Source organism: Odontesthes bonariensis, chromosome 1 (genome assembly GCF_027942865.1).
Source record: "Odontesthes bonariensis isolate fOdoBon6 chromosome 1, fOdoBon6.hap1, whole genome shotgun sequence".
NCBI lineage: Eukaryota > Metazoa > Chordata > Actinopteri > Atheriniformes > Atherinopsidae > Odontesthes > Odontesthes bonariensis.
In genome coordinates this window covers 38,881,340-38,891,124 of record NC_134506.1, presented here as the reverse complement: position 1 = coordinate 38,891,124, position 9,785 = coordinate 38,881,340, and positions in this window count along the sequence as shown.

Genomic DNA, 9,785 nt, shown 5'->3' with positions numbered 1-9,785 from the left:
CTCCAAAATGTGATGTGCCAATGCAAAAACATGGCATCTTACATTTAAACATAATACAATCCAAAAGAAGGTATGATCCAAAATTTCATTTGTCAGGATGTGTCGCAGCTGAAAATACTCAAAGCATTCTTTTTTGTTCAAATTTTCACCGACCGACCTCAGCTCTGCCTGCTGCTTTGCTATGAGCACTAAGGATTACTGCTACTGTCTGAGCCGTTTCAGTGTTATCCTGTGGAGAGCAGAGATAGCCATAAAAAGAAAAAATTATATTTAGTTTGCGATTTTCCTTTAATCTGTGAGCAGGAGATAACTGTACATACATGCAGTCAGCATAACCGCCCTGGCTTTTTTTTTGTCCAACGTGCACACTAAAGGAAGGATTTACAGCACAGTTTACATTTATGTACAGTACATATTTTATTGATAACTTTTGTTACTAAAAAAAGAAATCGAAAAAAAATCAAAGATTAGAGTAAAAGTCTGCAAACTGAAAGGGACCAAACTAATTCTTTTAATTTCATACTTTTCAGGGCATTTTGCTGCTGAAACCTTATTTTACTTCAGTATTGGAATATTATTTATGCTAACTAAGGTGTTAGTACTTTTACTAAAATAAAGGATCTGAATACATCTTCATCTCCTCACACCTGTGCCGTAAAAAAGCAGCTACTTCATCGAGCTTCTCTCACTCATATTTGTAGAATTAATGATTAATTTTCATTCCAGTGTGCAACAACAAAACATTTATTTCCTACAGGCGCAAAATGCTGCATTTATTAGAATAACTACATTTTCCTAACTGACTTGTGATGACATTGTGATGCAAAGATGATAAACAGCGTACAGTTACATTAAAAAAAAAAACAACAACACACCAATATATATATGATGAGGTGGTAGGGGTTAAGCAGACATTAATCTGCAGATTTTCATACAGCAGACTGCTAGTTGGACAACTTTCTACTTTGGTCTCACCTATGAATGGTTAGGGCTAGAATCTAGACACGTTTAGATGCTAAAAATAAATGGCCAGGCTTTAAAAAGCACCGATTTCAACGCTTGAGTTTTGGTTCACATCACGTGACCTTTTGTTAAAAAAAAAAAAACAATGTGGTAATATATTGCCATCTAATTATGTTTAACCTTGAATTGTGACACTACATTTTACTTCAAATGTTCATATGACTCAGTTTCTTATGAGACTGGGATGTCCTGGAACACAGAGAGGGTGCTGTTCCCTTCAGTGTGCAGCGTGCCCTGTTTATGAAAGGCTGAGGGGTGGGCTACAAAGCAAGTTCAACACATCAAGGCTTCCTTTGTGTTAACCGACTTGACAAACCAAAACCCACACTCCGAGATAACGGGGACGACGTACTGATCTTTTTTGTTAAATCAGGCTTTCCTCTTCAGGGTCTGTGCACACTCATATGAAATGGGCATTTTACACATCATTTGAATCATAGAAAAAACACAGGGGATGCAATTAAGTGGCTTATGCCAGAGAACTGTTTGTTTTGCAAATTAGTTTTTTCATCGGTTTTTTGACACTTTGACACGAAGTAAAGCTTTTTAACTATTAACTTAATAAGAAGTGCATTTTACTCCAGCACTATCCCATTATAATGTGGAAATTATGTAAATCAAGGACCAAATCAAAGGGAAATCTAATTGATTGAGTATTCTCCTGGTTTCTTTTATTTTCTAGGGTGTATAGACCCAATATGAGCAGTAAGCTAGAGACCAGATTTGTTGAGAAATTGGTACAAAATACAGAACGCACATAAACTATTCAGATTCACAAATGTAAAGCATGGTTTCCTGGTATCACAACACACAACCTACACGTTTTACAATAACTGCAGCTTCTTTGATCAATAGATTTGGAAATTATTTAAATAAAATTTAGATCAAAATCTAAATGTGGAGCACAAATGACTGCTAAAATATAGCTTTTCCGTCAGCTAGACGCCCTGTGATGCACTGGCAACACATCCAAGTTGTACCCTACCTTACGCCCAATAGCAGCTGGGATAGGCCCCTGCCCCCCACGACCCTGCAATGGCTTAAGCAGGTATAAAAACAATGAATGGATGGATATCTGTTGAGGTATTTAACAATCCACTGTTTGTTGAATGTCAATTTTGCACTTTAAATTTTGTTACAATTTCAGACATCGACTTCCAATATTCCGCCTGACAACATTTGAATGTAATTTCAGTCTGTCTTTGCTGTCTGTCTGTCTGAAATGAAACAAAAAAGAGCTCCCTCTGACATGGAGGCTGAAGTCTTACCTCAAGGCTTCTGAAAACACTGCATGCTGCTTAACTGACAGGAATGAAACCCCTATAGGTGAAGCCAGTAAGGGCAGTATGTCAGTATCACACACACAGAAGTTTGATTTTATAGCCTTGTGGAGATTCTCTATTGACATAATGCATTTCCAAGCCTCCTAACTTACCCTAAACTATCATAAGTGAATGCAAAACCCCAGTCTTAAACCTCAAAAATGACTTTGTACTACGACAGCAGTCCCCAAGCTTACAAGAAATACTCTAAATAATAGGTTTTGTGTCCCCTCCACAATATAAATGTATACACACACATATCCATATATATGTGTATATATATACACATATATATGATTACATACATACAGAGCTGGTGTGACCCCTCCTCTTTTCTCTCCTTATCTTTTGAAGTACATGTCTTTTCTCTGTACAGAAGAGAATAATTTATAGGTGGTATTAAAACTGTCAGTGCATGACTCTACACTATGGAGATGGCTCAAGGCCAAGTGTGTGCGCTCGTCTTTGTGTGGATGTGATTAGAGCTTATAAAGCAGGTAGCAGTAAGGATATGAGTCAGATGCAATACAGCACAATGGTGCTTTGTTAGTGTCAGACAGGAATGTGTATGATGGAAGGATGAACCGTGCCAGAAGCTGCTTTGTGTCAATGATAAACTTCACTCATAATTCTGTTTTTCCTCTTTCTGCTGCCTTTCTTCTTCTTCTCTTTTTTTTTTTAACTCTTCTCATTTACTTTCTCTCCCCCTTCATCCCTTCATGCGTCCTGTACCGTTGGGAAGGAATTTCACCTGTGGAGAGCTGAAGTGATACTTTGCAGGATGATGTTACAGCTTTGGCATATATCCTCACAAGGGCATGCAAGGGTGGAGGGAACTATTGTATTTAGAGCCCTGTGAAAGCTATTTTCATCAAAGTCAAAGCTCAGTATGAGAGTCATAGGGGGGTAAAACCTCTAAACCTTTCAAATCTGTCATTGTGTCAAAAAACAAAGAAAAGAAGAAAATGGGGAGAACAAGCCACAGGAATTTACTTCAAAATCTTTTTTTTTTTTGAGTGTGTATAATGAAAACAAAAGCCCTTAGATTTGCTTTAAACACCTCTCTCACAATAATGCTATCCCAGTATAAAAACACGCACTTTTAATACTCTAATGCCTCCTTCTGGGACACGTCCCTTGTGACATGTGGCAGGTTAGAACGAAAGAAAGGGAAGCTTTATCAAAGCTCACCACAGTATATTTTATGAATAAGCCCCTCCTGTTAATGTAAGTATATATAACCACTGTATCCAATTCAGCAAAGAAAATCTTGGATCAAAGGATCATGTTAATAAAAGCGACTACCTGCGAGTCTATGAGTACATAGACCACCATCCTCCAGACATCCACCATCGTCCCGGTTCCAAAGAAGGACGGGATAACGTGTCTAAATGACTACGGACCTGTCGCTCTGACATCTGTGGTTATGAAACGCTTTGAGAGACTTGTCCTGTCCTTCATCAAAGAACAAATACTACAGCACCTGGACCAGCCGAGCTCCTACGTCAGGTCCCTGTTCGTGTATATTATTCGGCCTTCAACACCATCCTCCCAGACTGTCTGCACACCAAGGTGCTACAGCTGCAAGTACCCCGCCCCATCTGCAAGTGGATTACGGACTTTCTCACCAACAGGAAGCAACAAGTGCGGGTTGGCGGCCACCTGTTGGCCCCCCCTCACCACCAACACCGTAGCTCTGCAAGGTTGTGTCCTCTCCCCTCATCTGTTCTTCCTGTAGCTGCTCCTCGTCTGGTGTTCAACCTCCCCAAGTTCTCCCACACGACTCTCCTTCTCCGCTCTCTACACCGGCTCCCTGTAGCTGCTCGCATCCAGTTTAAGACTCTGGTGCTGGCCTACAGGGCAGTGGAAGGAACAGCTCCTTCATACCTCCAGGCTATGGTCAAGCCCTACACCACCCGCCCGACCACTTCGCTGCCCCGTCATTCAGCGGTCCCTGCGCACGATCGACACGGTCACGGCTTTTCTCTGTTCTGGCACCCCGATAGTGGAACGATCTCCCAACTGATGTCAGGACAGCTGAGTCGCTGCCCATCTTTCGCCGCAGGCTGAAAACCCATCTCTTCAGGAAACACTACCCTGATCCGCCCTCTTAGGACATCACCTGCTTCGTCCTAGTTCCTTACGCACTTATTTGTTTCCTAAATTGTCTTTGTTTTCTAAATTGTCTTCCCATTTGTCTAGGTACTTAAATTACCGCACTTACTCTAGCACTAGTTATGATCTGAGCTGTTTGGTTTTGGAAGGAAATGCACTTATGATTTCTTGTGACCTGAAGTTCTTTGCCTACCGATGTGGAACACACTTATTGTAAGTCGCTTTGGTTAAAAGCGTCTGCAAAATGACCGTAATGTAATGTACACCAACGACTGCACCTCCAGCCATTCCTCCATCAAGCTGGTTAAGTTTGCAGATGACACCTCGCTCTTGGGACTCATCAAGGACAACGATGAGTCAGCTTACAGGAACACGGTATCACAGCTGCAAGCATGGTGTACACGTAACAACGTGGAGCTCAATATCGACAAGACGGTGGAGTTGGTCATGGACCTCCGCAGACACTAACCCTCGCAATTCCCACTTCTCATCAACAACACCGCAGTAGAGATGGTGGACTCTGTGAAGTTTCTGGGCACCACCATCACCAGCCACCTGAAATGGGAGACACACTCATCTAAGGTCATCGAGTGGGCACACCAGACGATGTTCTTCATCAAGCTGCTCGGCAAGATGAACGTCTCCCCCAAGGTTCGCACACAGTTCTACAGAGCCACCATCAAACGTGTCCTCACCTCCTCCATCACTGTGTGGTACCCTGCATCCTCTGCCCACAGCAAGAACAGACTGGAGGGCATCGTGCAGACAGCCAGCCGTCTAACGGGCCTTGAACAGAAACCCGTGTGAGTTCTGCACGATGGCAGATCCAGGCAGAGGGCTAGAAGGATATTGGGAGACGCATCACACCCAGCTCCCTCCCTGTGTATAACCCTCTCTTCAGGCCGCAGTTTCAGGTCTATCAAGACAAAAACCACCAGACACCTGAACAGTTTTTTTTACCCAGGCCATCACCAGTGTAAATAAACCATCCTTCTCGCCCCTCACCATTCCCAAAGACAGTTGAAATAACAGCAGCACTCTCCCTCATCTCTTCTACAATATTATCCCTGCCAAAGATCTTGTACATACTTCCGGTCATATCATTCTGTACATAACCCACCTCATCTGTATATGTTTTTATTTTTTTTCAAAGCACAACTTCTTTTTAACTTTACTTTTTTAACTGTTATTTAGTGTTCTGTGGTGCTGTTACACCAGGTCAAATTACTGTGTACGTTGTACATTTGGCAAATAAAGAGATTCTGATTCTGATTAATGACTCCTGTTGATAATTTGAATGATTGTCAGATAAAGACTTGAGAGGTTAAACATTTCTTAGACCCTTAAAGAAAGGATATGATAGTTAACATTAAACAGAAACCAGCATGTGATATGTCATGCATCAGCTTTGAGGCAGTTCCAGGAAGTGTTCTGTGTGTTTGTCTTCTCCACTTTGGGACACTTGCTTATTACTTGTAACTGAATGAACATGCACTTATGCTTAAGTGAGACACTCAGAGTACAATACCCCACAAGAAGAAATGCTAACTGTGCTCTGCTCAAAGGGGTTTTTAATGTAAGAAAGCTGCTTCTTTAGTAAGGAAAAATCTGCAAGCATAAATCGAGTGTGAGTGCCAACCTACCAGAGACACAAGCAGGAATGCATAAACCTCTGACTTCATGCTCACTGTAGTGTTTATGAGCAAGTGATTGTATAATTCCAGTGAACTTCCACATTTCTATAGCTTAGGTTACCTATCGTGTTAAAGAAACTAACAGGACATCTGGTGCAGAACACCTCTCACTGTTGATTCAGTGGAGGAGTAAACAGGAAACAAATGACAATTACTTTAACCTCTTCAAGATATTTCCAACAGATGTTTTCTACTATTTAAGACATTTTTACTTTCCAAAGGTAAGATAAGTTTTTGAGAAACAACCTATAAAGTGCACCACTTTATAACTATGGACCCTTTAGCGTATTTTTCTAAAATTGATCAACTAAAAACATTTTCTGCCATTGTTGAAGGCTGTTATTTCTCTGTTGATCTACACTGTAATTTATAGTCTTTTTTTTTTTTTTTTGTTAAATTCAGCATTATGTTATGTTTTTGGAACTGGGGAACAGCTGCTTTACTTCTGTTTCTGGTCATCTCTTTAACTCCACTTCTGTGCTTTATGTTATTACTGAATCATTGTTGACTCAGCTTTACTTTCATATAATAAACAAGCTTAGGAGAAGTACCCCATGACCTGGCCTCAACACTTTAAGATACCATTGTCAATAAAAGCCAAAAGTAGCCCACATGAAAATCCAAATGACACATACAATTAAAACGTAAGAAACAGTAACTGAACCCGGGATTAAAAAAAACAAAGAGTCCTTCCTTGTATTCAGAAATTACACAATGACACCATCCTAAAAAAGTGGGGCAGAAATAACAGCAAACTGCTACCTGAAGCTGTGAGCTGACTCCCTCTGTCCCATCCTCTGTCCACATCATCTCTGACATGTGAAAATGACTGTAGGTGCTTTGAAAACACAGAGAACACACAGAAATATAATTGAAATTTCATAGACATCAAAACAGGCCCTCAGCAAGGTTTTATGACGTGGCTCCTAAAGGGGTTGGGGGAATCAAACCAGCAACTTTCCGACTGAAGGATTTGTCAACTCTTGAGCTCCAGCAATTGCCTGCTGTCGTCCTAACCGAGTCAGTACTCGCTGCTGAGTGAGCGTTGCACAGCATCAGGGAAAAGAGCTGTCCTGGAAGGGGTAAGAGGTGGTTGGTTGCCAATCTCTGTTCAGGGGCTAGATACAGAGTACAGATGTGAATGCGCTCAGGATGGATTGAGTGTTGCTCTTAGCTGTTTGGTTTGGGAAGGAAATGCACTTATGATTTCTTGTGACCTGAAGTTCTTTTGCCTACCGATGTGGAACACACTTACTGTAAGTTGCTTTGGATAAAAGCGTCTGCAAAATGACCATAATGTAATGTAATGTAATGTAATGAGTGTCTCCACCAGTTGGTCTGCAAAAGCCACAAAGTCCCATCCAGCCTTTCAGAAACATCCAGCGTAGCCCTATATTTCTTCATGCGTTTAATATAAGTGTAAAAACAACACTCTGTTTTATCACACTTTAAGACTGCTGATAGGGTTTACAGAGGCTTGCAACTGATTTAGAATTCTTGTTTAGTCATCTGTTGCAGCTCATATGGAAGAAACCAGTTTGCAGTTCATGAATTTGATGTTAGCTTTTTTTTAGAATTACACTCTGCACAAACTTTGAAATCTAATATTGACTCATAACTTCATGTAATTACATCAGAGTTTTAAATATTTAGAAATTTGCCCAGCTTTTTTCATCCATCCATCCGTCCATTTTCCCTCTTTATCCGTTGGCGGGTCGCGGTGGGGCTGGAGCCTCTCCCAGCGGTCATCGGGTGAGAGGCGGGGTACGCCCTGGAAAGGTCGCCAGTCCATCACAGGGCACTATTTTCAATTGTGGGCCATTAATCTAGAAGAAATCTAAAATAATTTAACAAATTCACTCCTGTTACAGCCAATTGTAATGTTTTTCATTTTCGTGTTTTGAATTAAAAACCACCCAAAACCATAATATATTCAGTTAACATTATGAAACAGCGAGAGATAAAAAGTCTTTAACAGTTCAGTAGTTTCCTAGGAATGTTTTTTTTCTCTAACTGAATAAATGTCTCACAAAATCAAGTGCTTATTTGCAGTTGGTTATTATGATGAGTTGCTAATCATTACAGTACCTCACATCATAGGCAATTAGTTATCGGCAAAACAATAAAACCATTATTTGCTTACAGCTTGATATTCTAACTTGGGCTCCTCATTATTACCATTTTCTTTTTTTATTCTTGAAGAACAACAACAACAACTCTTGCTGTCTGTGCGCCCTTTCCCAGCCCTCCTCTGTTTCTATTTTCAGCACAAATGAGGACACAAACAATTTGTGTCATAAACTAGCTCTCCTTCTTTGGCTCCATTTTGGCACAGCCATGTGAAACAAAGTCACATTTCAAGTTTATTTCTGTGACAGCATCTTCAGAAAGCCACCATGCACAATAGATCTACTTTGTGAGCTTTACTGGATTTGCACAGACAGGAGTGCTCTCTTAGCATTGACCGCAGCGGGGCGGGGTTAGATGGTTTGTGATAGAACAAAATGAGATTGCTGTTCAGCTACTGAAGTTGGTGAAGTCTCATCACAACTGTCTAACTTTTTATGCATGTCCTTTTGAAGCCAAACTGTTAATGGTTGCTTGTCACTGATTAAGACAATGAGACCAAAGTTTCAAAATGGATCATCCATCTGATTAAAGAATAACCACTTTGGACATTATCCACTAATGTGTTGCTGTTTTCTTAAATGCATATCTTTTTCTTCCAAGTAGCTCTTTCTATCAAGTTCCAGTTTCTCATCATCTGCTTTGTCCTGTTCTTCACTTTCACAGTATTCCTGTGACTGCATTTTCCTCTGAGTGGAAAGCATTCTGTGTCATTCCTGACTTCCTGTGGTGTGAGCGCCACTGTGTGGTTTTCCTATATATTGGCTGAGTGGATAATACAATGCATCTTGTCAAGTTATTTTTGCTATAGTGGTTTAATATTGATTGTTTGTTACTCATGTGTCATTTGCATGTATTACCCTGCATGTCATTAAAGTATACTAGTCTGCAAACACAGTTCATAGCTTAGAAAAAAGAAAGAAAGATCAGAAAAACATGTGCACACAATGTTAACCCCGTTAAATCTGGCATTTGGAAATTTCCTGCTTACAAATAAAGCCTGTAATTTGTAAGCCTGTAATGACCGAACTCCATCGTATCTTAAAGATCTCAAAGTTCCATATCCTCCCAGCAGAGGACTTTGCTCTCAGACTATAAGCATACTTGTGGTTCGTGGAGCTTTGTAAAGTTTATTAAGAAGCAGAGCCTTCAGCTAGCAGCCTCGTCTTTTGTGGAACGAGCCCCCAGTTTGGTTTTGGGAGGCAGGCACTCTTTTTCTACCTTAACAATTAAGCTCAAAATTTTCCTTTTTTTGAAAAATCTTAGAATTAGGACTGGCTCAGGTGACCTTTCACTATCTCTGGGAGGCTTCCCATGATGCACTGAGCACCTCTCTTCATCCTACACTGTTACTGCTTTCATTAACAGTGCTTCTCCTTTCTTCTCACTGGAAAAAATCTAAATCTTACCAAGTATATTTGTCTCATTGAGTATCTCATTACACTTAATATAAGACACAATTGCCTAACAAGTTCTATTTCAGCCAGATATAGGGACTTGTTTT